The sequence below is a fragment of the Dendrobates tinctorius genome, unplaced genomic scaffold, assembly GCF_039654945.1.
Source record: "Dendrobates tinctorius isolate UK_male_01 unplaced genomic scaffold, ASM3965494v1 ptg000003l, whole genome shotgun sequence".
NCBI lineage: Eukaryota > Metazoa > Chordata > Amphibia > Anura > Dendrobatidae > Dendrobates > Dendrobates tinctorius.
The window spans coordinates 49959211-49977134 of NW_027361671.1; the positions used below are offsets into that span (position 1 = coordinate 49959211).

The 17924-nt window shown below is 47.2% G+C and overlaps 1 protein-coding gene across 1 annotated transcript in view; it reads left to right on the plus strand.

Annotated features, from left to right (window-relative positions):
* Positions 1-1906: 1906 nt before the first annotated feature.
* APC (APC regulator of WNT signaling pathway) overlaps positions 1907-17924 on the plus strand; it is a 199634-nt gene continuing 183616 nt past the window's right edge. Inside the window, exon 1 of the mRNA XM_073550956.1 lies at positions 1907-2036. The gene's annotated coding sequence lies outside the window, so the exon portion shown is untranslated. The remainder of the gene's footprint in view (positions 2037-17924) is intronic.

Genomic DNA, 17924 nt, shown 5'->3' on the forward strand with positions numbered 1-17924 from the left:
TGTATACAGGATGGGACAGGGGAGCCATGCATACAACAGGGGGAGCCACACAGAGCTGGACGGGGGGGACCACACATACATTTTCTGATGATTAGAAAATAATCAGCATGTACAGTACTCCAGTACAATTGTTCTTAAGTGCTCAATGCTCCATTTCCTTGTAGGTTCCAATCATCATTAGCAGTGACGGTCATCAGTAGAAGTAGCCCAGTGCTCCCACTGAAACAGAAACAAGCCAGGTGCTCCCACTCATTCAAAACCTATGGTGAGTTGAGTCACATTAAAAATGTTATAATTAAATGATAAATATGCACTGCTAAACTACAACCGTGTCCATAGCCCCGCCCCCTTATGACCAAAGCCCCACCCCTGTCACACCTCCATCCCCGCCCTGCCGGGCCATGGAAGAATGGTCTTGGTTCAAGGCGGTCCCTGGTGCAAAAAAGGTTGGGGACCACTGGTCTATCAGATGGCGAAGCGAGATTCATCACTCCACAGAACAGGTTACCACTGCTACAGTGCGCTTACTCCACTCCATCTGACACTTAGTGTTGTGCTTGGTATGCATGCAGCTGTTTGGGAAACCCAAACCGCTCTGCATTTTGGTGTGCTCGCCGCACCGTCAAAAGGGCACATGCGCCACCAAAAGCATAAAGCATACCAGCGCACGCACTGCATACCCAATGCTAAAGATAAGGTACACAGGTCGCATGCAGCGTCATGCGCCCATAGGAGGAGCTGACCGGAGGGGGCGGAGCTGTACGGCGGCCGTGCGTTGCGCCTCCTAACGCAAGTGTGAAACTAGCCTTAGTTTCACTCCACATTTTTTCTATAGAGGTAAATCACAAGCATCCAGAGGAAATGAGAGCAGCTGCTCTGACCTCCACCTGACGTATGTGATGCGGCCGATGATTGGCCATAGGGATTGGGTGATATAACAATGTTCCGCGAGCCCCGGGATCGCCATTGCCGACACTGGAGGTGAGTATAGGTGTTATTTTACAATGTGGAGATATAGGGGTTGAGAAGAGGTCCGAGTAGTGCACAACCCCGTAACAATAGGTCAGTAAGAGCACAGCAGTGTCCATATGGATAGTAGGATTTCGCTTTCTCCAGTGTTTTTTCCCTACGTATCTTCTGGACCTTTCCTGAAAACTTGTCTGATGTTTGTAACCACCGGCGAGATTTTGGTTTTTTTTTCCAGTGCTTGAGTTTTCGTTTCTACTGGTGTTCTTCAGCTTTTTTATTTTAACTCCACTCAATGAATAAACAGCTAATGTTTTTTTAAAGCGAAACCGCTCAAAAAGCCCCGCGGTCGTCTTCTGCGTCTTCCCATTAACCAAGTGTGAAGCATGGAGCGTTGCCTGAGACGGAGACGCCTAGAAAGTGGCCCGGACACGGCTTCTAGTTCTCGTCTTTGGATCCTGAAGAGGATAAAAGGCGCTCAGCGTCTGACCGTATGGACGGCAGGGTGTCCGGAGGGAGGAGCGCACCTGTTCATTGTTTGCAGCGGTTTCTGTTGTGTAACCTGAAAAACCTAACACAAGTCCTTTTGAGCGCTTCATTTGCGCATTTTTAGGTGGTTTTCAGCGCAGATCCCACCTGACAAGAATATGGTGTGTACAGAGGCTTACTAGAAAGCAGAAGCGCAAGTTCTCCTATCACCGGGCGGGCTGAGTGGCTGGAGTACCAGGTCTGCCGTTTGCTGAACTTTCTCACATCCAATCATCACACAGAAATCAGTGGTCTTCAAAAAAATGGCCGCCGTACCACTAGTCAGTGGAGGGTAACAGTCTTCTCGCGACTCTTCGCGACCTACAAAAAAATGAGAGCGGCGCAGACTCCTCTGCTGTGGGCGGGTGTGTAGTATGTGGGCGGAGTCAGTGTACGAGTGGGGTGGTCCACACTGCTCCCTGCGGCTTCAGGAAAGGGGCGGCCTCTATTGTGCACAGGTGTGCGCATGCGCGCCGCTGCTCGTTGTGTCTCTCTGATAAGATGGCGGCGCTGCTTTCTCGTTTGGAAGAGTAGATAAAAGGGTGAGTGAGAGCGCTCGTGCCGACTGCGGCACCGGGGCTGGTCCGTACAGAGACCACCGGTGTGCGGAGGGGGAAGACGTGCTAGAGTTACTGGGCAGCCATGGGGCACACATGCCAGGTGCTGTGGGGTGGAGGGACTCCAGCAGCTGCATCTTGTGCTTGAGGTGCTGCCTGCTATGGGGGGCTCCATGGGCTTAACACCTTTATCATAGTCCACCGGAAAGCAGCTGCCTCGTATGCAGACCCCCAGTCGCCTGCTCCCAGGGGAACAAAGCCCACACTGGCATCTGGGGAGGCATGGCTGCCCAATGCACTGCATCCTGGGGTGGGCACTGCACGGTGGTGGCTACACTGGACAGCTGAGACTGAGGGGCACAGATCCCCCTACTTTCTGGGCGTTACACTCACTGTGAGGGGCAATCTGCAGACACTGTGATTCTGGCAGTGCAGGTCTCCTGTCAGGACCCCGGGGAGTTATGTTTGATGGCGACTCCGGCGGTGAGAACCCCACTAAGTTGGACTATATTGGCTATGTGTATCTCTCTATCCTTGAGGAGGAAGTTGTGGAATTATGTAAATCACAGGAGGGATAAACATGTAAATGAAAGAATGGTAACAACGTTAGAAGAATATCTCTATTTAATATTGAGTATGAGCGCTACATTCAGAAATCCCTGCGCTTCCAGCCCTTGCTGCTATCGCTGCTCTTACTAATGGTTGTCTGAGGAATGTTCTACTGTGCTGAATGCACTTAGGAAAATCATCAAGGTCCACTGCTGGCAGCTCCATTTGGAATTGTTGACCAATGATGTGACTGATCAGCGACCAGTCCAGAAACTCTGCAGGCCAGGATAGCTTGTTTAGGCAACATAGGTTGTTTGTAGGAGCTAAACGTAGTCTGGCCTTTCTCATGTTGAAAAAAGTCTTCTAAGATACTCCGGAGAAGTTACCACTGATCCCAAATCAATATAGCTCTAGAAAGAAGATTGCAGAGGTCCGGCTACCATGCATTATTACAACCCACACCATAATCTCTGGGAGTGGGACTGGTGCTATGTTCCCTAGCGAATCCCTCTTAAGGGTGTTGCCAACACAGCTGCTGGTCCAATCTACAGTTATCATTGCGTCCAAGACAGAAGTGGGCCTCATCACTGACCAGGATAGACCTCCTCCATTGCCGTATTCCTCTGCGCTATGATATCCTTTGAGAGCAGTGATGTGATAACAATGGACACCTGTAGCTGGACGTCTGGCTTACAGCCCAGTGTTGTACTAATGACTTCTGATGGTTTGTGTAGACACTGCCTCATGCCTTAGGCTTGGTATGAGGCATGTAATTACACTTTCAGTACAGAATAGGTCAATGGGTGAACCAAAGTGTCCCAGGACAATGCTCGACCATGTTGCTTGTGCTACTATGAGCAGCCTATGTGAATTCAGCAAGGCACAATAATTTTCAGACAACCAATAATGACCTATAGCCTTACTGTGCTGGCTGGGGTCCTGTGTTCAAGACCCACCAAGGCCAGCATCTTCAAGGAGTTTGTATGTTCTCGTGTTTGCGTTGGTTTCCTTCCACACTTTATAGATGCGCTGATAATGTCTGTAAAGCACCGTGGAATTAATGGGGTTATATATAAGGGATGTGGTGTAGTGACCACTGTGTCCACTAGGAGATGCTGTGTGGATGTACCAGGAGAGAGGATGAGTGGCAGGATGCTGAATGATCGTTGTGTATCCCAAGGTAGGTGGCCTTGGGATGGAAGCTTGAATATGTGTGTTGATAGCAGAGGTACTGCTGAGCTTTCGTTACACTGTGTCAGGAAGAGCTTTCCAGGTAGCTGGTGAAATGGGCTAGACCAGCTACCTACAAACCCACCTAGGGGTGCTGTCTAGAACGCCATAGTAAAGTGGACGTGTGTGAAGGACCTGCGATGAGGTCATAGCCATGTGATCCGGTGGGCGTGGCTACGGACCATATAAGGTGACCAGGGTAGGTCACATGAGTGAATGAATGCTTGGACCCAGTTGGTCCATATGGAAGGTCTCATCTGGGCTGACGTGAGACCGAATGAGGAAGATGTGGCTGCCTTCCTAACAGCACGTGTGGACGCTGTGTTTAATGGCTGCAAGTGCTTGCGAGTTCCCAGGTGAGGGAATGGACGTCTGCAGTGTGGTGAAGCAACCATGAGGTAACCCGGCCACGGGGTGACATAACTGTGAGGCTAGAGAGCCTGCGTATTGGACATTGCATAGCCTGTGTGACTACAAGGTTAAGAGTGGAGCTCTGTCATGGACGCTATGCTGTGGTATATGAACTTTCTGTTGCTGTTCATGGTTTATGATGCTTAATAAACCGCATGGACTGTTGGAGTTATATGAGAGACCCGTGCCGGACCTGGTTACTTGGCTGCCTAGCGAGTTTCCCCTACCTGAATAACAAGCGCTACCTTACAATTGGTGGAGAATGCTATGGGCAGTGTTTTTAGCCTTGTTGCTAGGGGCAACGGACGAGGACTGCAAAATTCGGTTGTTAAGGGCAACGGTTCCAACAGCACATGTTGCAGTGCTGGTAACGCTGAGCCAGGTGGGCTGACGGCCTTGAAAGCTGTGTGATATGCTGACCGGGATCAGTGGAAGAGACTTATAGGACACCTCTGCGGTAGAGGCATCCGAGAACCTGAGCGGCCGGCAGGTGACGGTCGTGAAAACCGTGTGATGTGCTGACCGGGGTCAGAGAAAGAGACTGTGGATTGCTATAGGGTGCCTGTGTGTGTGTGTGTGTGTGTGTGTGTGTGTGTGTGTGTGTGTGTGTGTGGTTTTTTTTTTTTTTTTCTTTTCCCCTCTCAAGTCAGCTTGTGGTGGACCGTGGCTCAGTGGGGTCAAGAAGGTGACAAGCTGCTTGCTGTAACTCGGCGGGGTTAGGAAGGTGACAAGCGGCTTGCTGTAACTCGGCGGAGTTACGAAGGTGACAAGCGGCTTGCTGTAACTCGGCGGGGTTGCGAAGGTGACAAGCGGCTTGCTGTAACTCGGCGGGGTTGCGAAGGTGACACCAGCAGCTGTGTGAACGGCAGCCGGAGGTGTCGGAGATCGGTGACAGCAGGAGCTGTGGTGGTGCCAACAAGAACTTGTGTGGTATCTTTAAAGACAAACTGTTTTGGGTGTGAACTGTGGTCTAAGGAGACCTGTAGAAAGGACGTGGGGAAATCCCGAAAGGGGGCGGTGACCCAAATCAGGTTGGTAACCCAAAAAGGTGTGGAGTCTCATAGGGAGGTGATGACCCAAATGGGGGGTGGTAACCCAAAAAGGGGTGGAGTCCCAAAAGGGGATAGTCGCCCAAAGGGGGGTGGAGTCCCGGGGAATGGGGCGGAGCATCCCTATGTGAAAAGGCTTGTACAGATGAACTGTTGCCAGGAGCAAATGTCCTATGTCTGTCCTATCTGCCTGGTGAACTACCCAGCCAGCACAAAGCCAAGGGGGTGTGGCCTCCAGATAGGTAATGAAGATATAGTTTGGTCTGGTCGACCCTGGGAGCCCGGTGACTCTAGTGCGGGTTGCTCCTGAGATACCCGGCAGAAAGGTGGGGGTTACTTGCAACCACGAGCGCATTGAGAGTTACCCGGTCGCCAGGGTAGTCTTTGAGACAGGTTGGGACATCGAGGGACAGGATGTAGCGATAGTCCCGAATCTGTCCTGTCCAGTGGTTATAGGCTGCGACTCGACTGTTCTCTGGCTTGTGGGAGAGGGGAGTTCCTCTACAGCAAGGGGTTGGAGACATTTCTACAGTTGGGCTAGCAGGCAGTGACACGGTGACGCTTGCTAAAGTGGACAAGTCAGTTGTAGGAGTGACCAGAAGGGGTACATCTGCCCAACTTATGGACCTGACGTCTTGTGACATGACTGATGGTGAGGTGGTAGATGAGACGACTGGAGTAGACACACGGTCAGACGATGACTGGAGGGTTCACTCGCATGATGGTGCTGAACCAGTGGTACCCGTTGAAGATATAATTAGAGAAGTAGTGGTGCGATACGTGATGGCCAAAAAAGAACAAGACCATGAGATACAGTTGATAAAAGATATAGTGGAAGAACAACTCGAACGAGAAAGGGTCCTGAGACAAATCGCTGATCACAGGGTGGAGGGGCTCGAGAAAGAAGTCTTGGAGCTCAGAGGTCACCTGTCAACCTGGCAAAGTGTGAACAAGACCCTTAGGGAGGAGATGGAAGTACTCGGAGTAGTAAAAGGTCTTCTACGGGAGAAGAGCTTGGACGAAGATTTACAGCGGCCGGGCCCGAGTGATAAGGCGGAACTGCCAGTACCCATCTTGGCAAAGGGTCGTGAAGAGATAAAATCTCATGAAGTTTGTGAGCTTAGAACTGAAGAAGATAGTCACCCAGTCGGTTCAACTGTAGTGAGAGAAGTGTCCGTGGTAAAGCCAGAGCCTTCTGTCCAGGAAGAGAGCAAGACCACGACCTTCAAGTCTGTGATTGACGTGCCTGAGGACATGCAAGAAGCCTGTGCTGTGGAAGGGGTGCATCAGGCTTTTAAGGACGCCATCAAAGTGTGTAAGGTGCAATGGGCGCCTGGGACTCGGCAGTTGGTGATATCAGCCAGGAAAGATTCAGGACAGCTACCCAGTTTGCTGTAAGAGATGCATTTGCAATGTCTCCATGCCAAACAGTTGGTCAGGCGGAGTAATATGAAAGCTGCTTGACTCCTAGAGTTAGCAAGGGAAGCTATGGATCGGCTGGGTTTGCGGAAAGATGTAATTCCGGTACCCAAAGGTCTGATTGGGAGAATCATTGGAAGACTCGGGAAGGTAATGCAAGACCTTGTAAATATCTCCGGTGTGGTGAGGGTGAGGATCCCTCCTGATGATGAAGGCCAGGTATCCAGTGAAGAGGGTAGGATTTCCATCATGGTGGTTGGCTCCGTGGAAAGCTTGAGAAACTTTCGGATGCTCTTGGAGTATCGAGTGGGGTACCTGCAAGAGATTGAGCAGTTGAGGCTGGACCGTCTGCGGATCAATAAAGGGGTACGGAACACCAGGTGGCGGCCGCCTTCAACCCAAGATGTAAGATCCCGAAGGGTTCCACCAAGTAGTGACATGGCAGATGGCCGAAGAAGGTCAGCAAGTGGCAGTGCGATGGGCAATACAAGGCTGAGAGACCTTAGCCCCTGTGAGACTAAACAGTGTCTGATGACGCAGACAGACTGTGACTGGAAGGTCAAAGACCCAGGCCGATATTCTGACCGCTGGGGTGGGGGAGGCCTAACGTAGGGATGAGGCCGTATGACAGACGGAGACGGTTCTCTCGACCTATTGGGCAAGGTATAATGAGTGCCCGGTCTCGAGATCCCGGGGGAATGTTTTGTGTTCAACCCCACAAGTTTGAACAGAGGTGGGAGGTATGTGGTGTAGTGACCACTGTGTCCGCTAGGGGGCACTGTGTGGGTGTCCCAGGAGAGAGGATGAGTGGCAGGATGCTGAATGATCGGTGTATCCTAAGGTAGGTGGCCTTGGGATGGAAGCTTGAATATGTGTGTTGATCAGCAGAGGTACTGCTGAGCTTTCGTTACACTGTGTCAGGGAGAGCTTTCCAGGTAGCTGGTGATACCAGCTACCTACAAACCCACCTAGGGGCCCTGTCTAGAACGCCATAGTAAAGTGGATGTGTGTGAAGGAGCTGCGATGAGGTCATAGCCATGTGACCCGGTGGGCGTGGTTACGGACCATTTAAGGTGACCAGGGTAGGTCACATGAGTGAATGCTTGGACCCGGTTTTGCTGTATAGAAGGTCTCTTCTGGGTTGATGTGAGACCGAATGAGGAAGATGTGGCTGCCTTCCTAACAGCACGTGTGGACGCTGTGTTTAATGGCTGCGAGTTCCCAGGGGAGGGAATGGACGTCTGCAGAGTAGTGAAGCAACCATGAGGTAACCCGGCCACAGGGTGAGAACTGTGAGGCTAGAGAGCCTGCGTATTGGGCATTGCATAACCTATGTGACTACAAGGTTAACAGAGTGGAGCTCTGTCATGGACGCTATGCTGTTGTATATGAACTTTCGGTTGCTGTTCATGGTTTATGATGCTTAATAAACCGCATGGACTGTTGCAATTATATGAGAAACCCGTGCCGGACCTGGTTATTTGGCTGCCTAGCGAGTGTCCCCTACCTGAATAACAAGCGCTACCTTACAGGGAGTAAAATAGATAACCTCATTAAAGTATGCCAAGGTGCGGAGATTTCTGTGGCTCATACTCAGTATTGAGTGAAGCAAGATGGTTTTTGAAAAGGCTTCCACTTTTCATCATTTGTAGATAATTGTGTCCATCCATCCTGTGATTTCCATTTATCCTTGCTGTTGCAATTGCAGTGTGTGTGTGTGTGTGTGTGTCATATATATACATGTACATACAGACTCCATGTAGGACACTGAGGGGGCAATGTTTATATATACCTGTGCCTTCTAACTATATGTCCAGAAGGACTTGTGTAGATTTTGCATCTGTGCGACAGCACATCCTATAGAGCATTGGACCTTTTTTTTTTTTTTGTTTTTTTCCCGCAGCCTCACTCCTTTTACATGCAAAATTATAGTAAAACAACAAATTTATATAATGTATTTGGGCCCATAAAAAATCCATAAAAGGGGCATCTTCAGCAGTCCTTTTGCATGTTTTTTTTTTTTTTCTTGCCTTGAAGTTAATAAAAACCCCTTTACATCAAGTGCAAATGAAACATTTCAAATAAGGTATTTTTCCATCCAACAAACATGCACTATCTGCCAGAGGGAAAATGCTCCTGTTGGACTGTTCTGGCAATGGCTTATATCCCACAAGATCAAACGATCAGGAATATTTAAGTACAACATGTTCCCTTGTTCTTTCCTTTGATTTGTCTTTGGAGAAAGCCTGTAAACGCTAAACTCCCATACACATAGACGGTGAGCCGATCCCACCGAGATTGGTAGTCTCAACCAACATTTGACCAATGTGTATGGGCACCCTTACATCTGACCCTTGCTTCTTACTAGCCTTGAGTCAGATGGACAGGACAGATATACGCAGGATCTGACTATATGGGGTACTATTTGTAGTCCGATGCATTAAAAAAAAGGTTACAAGGGGGTAAATATATACATAAAAAAAATAAAATGCTGAAATGTGTCGCTGAAGCCAATATGATATCCTGATTACTGTTTGCACCATAGACTTTACAGGTTGTAAAAGCTTGTGAAATCATAGGGTTTATCAGGAAAAGCACACATTTTATGAGCTGCTTGTATTTGTCCTTTTATAACTAAGCCAGGGTCAAAGGATCTGCAAAGATGAATGTCATGTGTACAAATCTTTCAATATGGTTCCATTTCTAGACCACAATTGCTCTTTGCATACTGGGTTTTAAGGGCATGTGCCAGTCAATCGCAAGGGCGTCATTGTTAAAGCTGGATAACAGAGACCAGAGCAACCAAGGAAGCGCATGCATGGGAGCAGTGGCGTATTACTCCTTTAGTTGTCGTATGCCATTGTAAGCCATGACACTTGTCTGGAAAGAGCCTAATCTATTTGTGCAATTGTGGTCACATCACCACCCACCCTACATGAAGCACATAAGTCAGAGCCTGTCACGTAGTGAAAACAGGAACTGTTATTCCTTCATGTCCTGCTGTTTGCCATTTCCTGTACAGTCCCAACACAATCGGCTGGTCATGATCTATGCAGCTATATTACGTGGCTTGGTGCCATTGAGTGACACTTTGCGTATGGTTTTCCTACCACCTTGTGTAGATCCTCCATTGCAGGAGTGTGCTAGCCTTTGTATATACTCCTCTTAGCACTTAAGATGTATAAATAAATTGAATTCCTGTGGCCAGTCCTCTACAGAAGTGTTTCTCAACTCTCAACCTCAAGAACCTGCCCCAACAGGTTATAATGTATGGCTATCATATAGAGAGGATCGGTGGTAATGTCTGATGCTATGCTAATTCCATCAAGTGTGCAGTACTAAAGACATCCTGAAAACATGATTTGATGGAGGAGGCCATGAGGACTGGAGTTAAAGGGAACCTTGTGCACTTTTCTTTTTTTTTTGCTACCAGCTAAAAATATCATTAATTTAGTGTCGCCTATGCCTTACACAACTACTTATGATACCCCCTGACTCCCCATGTATCATCCATAATTACCCTTTTTATTCCTCCAGCGCTGTATGTTAATATGTTTGGTCTGGTCCGATGGGCCTGTCTTCATTTCCGTCTACCCCCCCCCCCCCCCCCCCGCTTGCTCTACGCATTCCTTGCCATGAATTTCGGCGATCGTATAGTTTTTGCGCGCCCGCATTTGAAAAGCATCTCACGTGTATGCAGTATGCTTTGCCCAACTGTGGGCAAAGCCGAAAAGTGGTGTTGCGCATGCATCGTCAGGGAACACAGAAATGGCAGCGAAATACTTCCGGGCCATCAAAAGCAAGCATGTATACTGGTGCATGCACAATACTGCTTTTCCCACAGTTGGGCAAAGCATACTGCGCATGTGCGAGATGACTTTTGAATGCGCACGCGCAAAAACTGTGCGCAATCTGTGATCAATGATTAAGACCGTGTAGGTTGAAACATGTAGGATTTTCCTTACACTGGGATTGCCCATATCTGTGCTTTTTAATATGATGATCAAATAAACGTCAAGTTTTAACAATCATATTTCCTGTGGTCGCTGGAGATAAATTTTCTTGTACATTGGATCTGCCAGTATTGGTGAGACCTCCTCTGATTTGCCTGTGCCATATTTCAATCCCCATTTATAGATATGGTGTTATGACCCATTAGAAATATATGGGATATACCATGAAAGAAGGGCTTATGTAAAGCCATATGGCAAGCCAATTTGCGCAAACACCTGCAGTATATTTATTTGTATGCAAATACATGAGGCTGATGCATTGATTCTTTACCAATATAAGTAAATTCATTTATCTATGCCAGTCCACTTAACCTGCATTTATCCAGTCTTTGATTGCATTATTGTGAAGTTTGCACATGATTTTGTTATATACGATATATCCTTATCCACTTCTGTTGTGTATATAATAAGTGGAACTGTGTACAGCTACATTTAAGTATAGCTGCGGTAGGATACTAGTATCCGTTAGTCCGCTATTTAAAGGAGGACTTGGCGTCCTTTAGGTCTTTTATATAGACCAGTGTGGGTTGTGTTTTTTTTTTTTTTTATTTTTTATGTGCACTTTAATATTTGTCTTGGCACCTTGCACGTCATGGTATTTTTATTTTTCTATATTACATATATACTCGTGTATAAGCCGCCCCCCCCCTAATTTTGCCACAAAAAAACTGGGAAAGCATATTGACTCGCGTATAAGCCTAGGGTTAATAGTGGCCCAAGAAGATGCTCCATAAATACCCCCCATATGCTGCTGCACAAGGGTTAGTGCTGCCCCATAAGATGCTCCATAAATACCCTCCCATATTCTGTTGCACAAGGGTTAATGCTGCCCCATAAGATGCTCCATAAATACCCCCCATATGCTGCTGCACAAGGGTTAATGCTGCCCCATAAGATGCTCCATAAATACCCCCTATATGCAGCTGCACAAGGGTTAATGCTGCCCCGTAAGTTGCTCCATAAATACCCCTTATTTGCTACTGCAATAAAGAAAGAAAAAAGATATACTCACCTCTCCGTCGCTGGGGGCCAGGTACAGGTGTCCTGAGCCCCCAGCACTCGCGATATTTACCGGTCCCTGTTCCATCGCCGTCCACCGCTGTCTCCCGGATCTCTGCAGTGAGAGCAGAGGGCGCACACTGACTGTGTCATCGCGCCCTCTGCCGTCACAGCAGGAGGACCCGGAGACACAGCGGTGCATGACGATGGAGCGGGGACAGGTGAATATTACTCTGCCCCATCATACTCACCCCTCCTGGCGCACAGTCTTCTCTGCAGCGGCAGCCCCTGCTTCTCCCTCTGCCGTCTGCTTCCTGCATTCAGCTGGTCACATGGTACTGCTCATTAAACTCATAAATATGCGCATATTCATGAGTTTAATGAGCGGTACCATGTGACCACTGAATGCAGGAAGCAGAGGGAGAAGCAGGGGCTGCAGAGATGTGCCAGGAGTTGAGAGTATGGTATCTGACTCCCCCGCCCGCCCCCCGGTATATGACTCGCGTATAAGCCGGGGGGGGGGACTTTCAGCCCCCCAAAAATGGGCTGAAAATCTCGGCCTATATACGGTAAGTTATATTTTTCCCAACAGTGAAACGTGGTGGCAGCATCATGCTATTGGGGGTTTCAGCTGCAGGGACAGGACGACTGGTTGCCATTGAAGGAAACATGAATGCGGCCAAGTACAGAGAGATCCTGGAAGAAAACCTCTTCCAGAGTACTCTGGACCTCAGACGGCCAAAGGTTCACCTTCCAACAAGACAATGACCCTAAAATAACAAAGGAGTTGCTTCGGAACAACTGTGACCATTCTTGACTGGCCCAGGCAGAGCCCTGACCTAAACCCAATTGTGCATCTCTGAGAGACCTGAAAATGGCTGTCCACCAATGTTCACCATACAACATGACAGAACTGGTGAGGATCTGCAAGGAAGAATGGCAGAGGATCCTCAAATCCAGGTGTGAAAAACTTGTTGCTTCATTCCCAAGAAGACTCATGGCTGTACTAGCTCAAAAGGGTGCTTCTCAATACTGAGCAAAGGGTCTGAATACTTATGACCATGTGATATTTCATTTTTGTTAATAAATTTGCAAAAATTTCTACATTTGTTTTTTTCCATCAAGATGGGGTGCAGAGTGTACATTAATGAGAAAAAATGAACTTTTTTGGACTTACCAAATGGCTGCAGTGAAAACTTCTGTTTGGGTGTACAATAAGGCTCAGAAGGGAAGGGAGCAGTTTGACTTTGCTGGAATCTAAAGCGGATGCCATGTCTCATTTGGAGATCCCCTGATGTGCCTAAAGAGTGGAAACTTCCCGCAAATATCCCCATTTTGGAAACTAGACTCCTCAAGTAATTTATCTAGACATGGGCTGAGCACCTTCAATCCCCCCCCCCCCCCCACAGGTGCTTCACAGAATTTTACAATACTGTTTTGGGAAAATGAAGAAAAACTTTTTTCTTTTTCTCCACAAATGTTTCAGCCACAATTATTTTCATTTTCACAAGGATAGAAGAAAATGTACCCCAAAATTTGTTGTGCAATTTGAGTAATCAGATATATCCTGTATGTTGTCAAATCAACTTTTGAAGCACAGTGCAAAGCTCAGAAGGAAAGAGGCGCCATATTGGAGTTCAGATTTTGCTGGAATGCTTTGAGGGTGCAATGTCACATTAGCAGAGCCCCTGAGGTGCCAAAACAGCAGAATTCCCCCCCTATATATGACCTAATTTTACAAACTATACTCCCCAATGAATTCATCTAGGGTGTAGTCATCATATTGACTTCAGAGTTTTACACTATTGAACGATGTGTGGCAGAGTGCTAATACCCTGCAAGTAAATGGGAAATACTTTTCAGGCACAGAGCAAAGCTCCGAAGGCGCGCCATACTATAGTGCAGATTTTACGGATATGGTTACCGGTGGCCATGACCCACTGGGAGAGCTCCTGAGGAGCCAGAACAGCAGCCCCCCCCTATAAGACACCATTTTACAAACTACAATTCTCGATGAATTTATCTACTGGTGCAATGATCATATTGACACCACAGGTGGGCCACAGAATTTTATACCATTGAGCAGTGAAGAAAAATTTTTTGCCACAAAAATTTTGTTTTGTTCTCAGATATGATATTTTCACTCTCGGAAATGGTAAACAGTACCAAAACTTGTCCAACAATTTCTGCTGAATGTAGAAATACCCCATGTGTGGCTGTACAGTACTGCTTAGCCACACGGTGAGACTCGGGAGGGACGAAGCGCTATTTGCCTCCTGGAGCACAGATTTTCCTAGAATAGCTTTCTGACTCCATATAAAGAGCCCCTATGTGCTAGAAGAGCAGAGTACCCCCCCTCCCCCCCCCCCCCGAAGTGACCCCAGTTTGGAAAGGATACCTGTTATGATTGGGTCACCGAGGAGGAGAGCAAGCCCAAGCTAAGCCACAGAAAACCAGAGGTTGGTAACTAAGCGGATTGCAGACCCCTGGTACTATCCACACAACTAGCAGTAGCCGTTGTGAGTACCTACGATGATCCTAGATGCCTCGGCACAGCCGGAGAGCTAACTAAGCCTAAAGCAAGAAAGGGGAAATCTAAACTGCCCCAGAGCAGACCCCAAAGGAATAGCCCCCAAACATATATTGTCAGTGAGACAAGATGAAAACACAAACGCAGGCATAAAAATAGACTGAGCAAATGATGGGGCCCACACTGACTAGACAGGAAAGGAAAGACGCTGTCTGCAATCGCGCAAAAAACCCTGCAAAAAGTCCAACAAGTCTGATGCAAAAAACACTGAAGTGGCACGACTTCACCCACTATATCGGCACTCTGGCCTCTTTTTGCTCTGCTTTCAGAATATACCAATCTAATAAGGGACAAAAACAAACTGGCACAAGCAGTAACATATGGACGGTGATTCAGCACAGCCCCAGCCGGAGCTGGTTGACCGACACAAAACTGAGATAGACAAACCAGATCAAATGCAAACAGAATAGCAAATGTACACTTAGCTGAACATGCAGGGACTGAGCTGGAAACATCAGACCTCATGAGGCAAGAAGAAAATCACCAGCAGGGATAGAGGGAGTCGGCCGTCTTAAATCCCAATCTGAAACCCCAGATTTCCAATCGTTGTCCTCATTATCAGGTGGCAAGCCTCTTTTAATCAGATCAGCTCCATTACCTACAGTAACCACCAGAGGGAGCCCAGAAAGAGAACTCGCAACCCCTCTGTCAATCTGACCAGCTCCACTACCTTCAGTAATAACCAAAGGGAGGCCAGAAAGCAAATTCGCAACAGATGCCCCTTTGGGAATTTATCTACAAGTGTTGTGACAATTTTGACTCCATGGGTTTTTTCCAGAAACAAGCAGCAATGAATGTTATTGAGTAAATTGCAAACTGCCATTGTAGTGCACTGTACATTGTAGTGACCGGTACATTATGCCCAGCTTATGTTTCAGGAGATATGCGCCCGTAAATTAGGCAGGCTCTCATCACTACAGAAATGCCAAACATGTGAATGCTAAATATGGTTTAGTCACATTAAATGCTCCGAAGCGAGGTGGGCATTTGGATTTGGGAGCGCAGAATTTGCTGGATTTCTTTTGGGGAGCAAGGAGCTATAGCGCTATTCCAGAGCTTTATACTACCAGTATCATGGAAGCCCTCTATATTTCCATTGATAGGTGACTGACATAAGTGAGGACTTGCTATTTGTGGATTGAGTTGAAGCTTTTATTGGGAACATTTTACATAACCTTTAGGATCACATTTATCCGGCGCTCTACGCTGAGCACTTTTGGGTTTCAATCTAAATCTCCAAGTGATGTGATTCGGATGAAACCCCTGAGGGATCCATTCACTATAATGAGGCAGCAGAATTGCTCTGGACTCAGTCTAGTTTGTGTTCATCAGTTTCTGTTTCTTAAGAACTGTACAAAACTGTGGCGGATGTGTTTTTATGCGCTCTTCAAAAGACTCATCAGGCAGCGTCACATGCCATGCCGTGTCCACAATCCCTCCATCTGCCTTTTATAGGGAATCTTCCGCCTGCGGCTCCATCTGAACCATGTATTTCAGAGATTTAAATGGAAACTCAGTAGTTAGCGCTCAGCGAAGAGCCCAGAATAATTGTGAGCCAAGCCTTACTGTGATCTTTGGGAGGCAGAATGAGCAAACCAACAGCAGGTGAAGAATTGGTTTTATTTTTTTTTATGTTCCTCGTGCGGTAAAAGTGATCTAGACCAATTTATTCTTCGAGTCGTTGCGAATACAGCGATACCAGAATTATATCGGGTTTTTATATCTGGCTGCCGCTTTTTATTGCAAAAGCTATGCATCGCCATATTTGTGCAGCGTCATGTGAGGGCTTTTTTTGTTCTGTGTTTTTGTAGGATGAGTTGATGTTTGTATTGGTCACAGTTTTTTGATTGCTTTCCATTCCAATTTTTGAAAGGCAGAATGAACAAAAACCAGCAATTCAGGAATTTTCTTTTTTAATGCTGATGTGTGGTAAAATTGATAAGGCAGCTTTAGTCTTCGGGTCAGTATGATTATGGCAATACCACATAATAAATATATCCACACACACTTATGCAATAAAAATGTATAGAAATTTTTTTTTTCCATCACTTTATTCTGAGAGCTATAACTTTATTTTTCCACTGATGGAGCTGTATGGTAGATTGTTCTGCGGGACAAGATGACTTTTTCAGTGATAACAGTTTTATTTACATTCATCTTTTTTTATCGCGTTTTATTCCACTTTTTGTTCAGAGTTATGTTAAGGCATTTGGTTTTTTTTTTTTTTTTGCCCCTTTATTTTTTGTTTAATGAAGGGGTTAACAAGTGGGACAGTTTTATAGGTCGGGCCGTTACCGATGTGGCAATACCAATATGTTATATATACTTTGTCCCTCTATGGGGCTTTGACTTTCAGCAATCTGATTGTTGTTATAATCCATTGCTATGGCTTATAACTAACTCTCAGTGCAGCACTGACACGAGCCCCTAAGGGTAAGTGCACACGTAGTTTCTTGGTTGTGCGGATTTTCTTTGAAAATCCGCAGGACAAAAGTCCTGCGGGTTAGCACCTCATAATAAGGTGTGAAACCGCAGCGAAAACCGCACAAAGAATTGACATGCTGCGGATTGTAACCCGCAGCAAAACCGTGTGGGAAAAATCCGCAGCATGTGCGCTGCGGTTTTTTTTTTTCATAGGAAATAAAGGTACTGTACAGTACAACGCAGCAGAATCTGCTGCAGACCCGCAGAGCCAAAACCGCTGCGGATCCGCAGCGTGTGCACATCCCCTTAAACCTTGGACCTGGATGTCGTCATGGTGACGTAAGGTCACCATGGTAACGATTGGGCCCCCAATATGATGTCGCAGTGGCATTGATTGGAGGGCAGGGGGAGTCCCCTCCCTCTGCCTGCCTTCTAAATGCTGCGATTGCTATTGATAGCAAATACGCCGTAGTCCACAAACGGAAGCCTGAAAACAATAACCAAGAGAAGACACTGTCCCTCATCCACCAATTTATTAGAAAATAAAAAGTTCCCATGCAGAACCAACTAAGGCATTCCCACAACTATCCCTGAATCTGACGGCCAAAGGTTATGGAGCCTCGTTCAGAGATCCAAGCTTCGACTGTGGCAGCAGCCACTATGAGTCCTACTGCTTTCCACGGGACGCGGCTGCTCTGAACAGAGGTGACGTCAGTAAGTACACCACTCGTCAGTCGGCGAGCCCTCAGTATAGTGGCCCCATATAGCACCCCACAGTATAGTGGCCCTATATATTCAATACATAGGAAAAAAACAGCCGTGCTTCCATGCAGTTCTGCATCCTGTTCAGTGTGTTCAGAGCACAGAAGTGTGGCAATCTCCCTGTTATGCCCTGAACGAGACGGTCGTGAGCAGTGATCGCAGCCTGTACTGTTATACTGACAGGCTGAGATCACCGATACCCTCCGCCGCTGCAGATACTCGCCTCAGCCAGTACTTCCTGTCCCCTGCAGCAAATGCTGCAGGCTACAACACAATGTCCGATCTCCCACAACTGTGATCATGTCAGCCTAGGGAGCATGCCGATGTCACAGCTAGAGGGAGGAAGAGTGGCCTCAAAACAAGACATGCCGTCCGCCCACAGGCTCTTAGGGTTCTTTTACACTTGCCGTGTTTTTGTGGCCCCAAT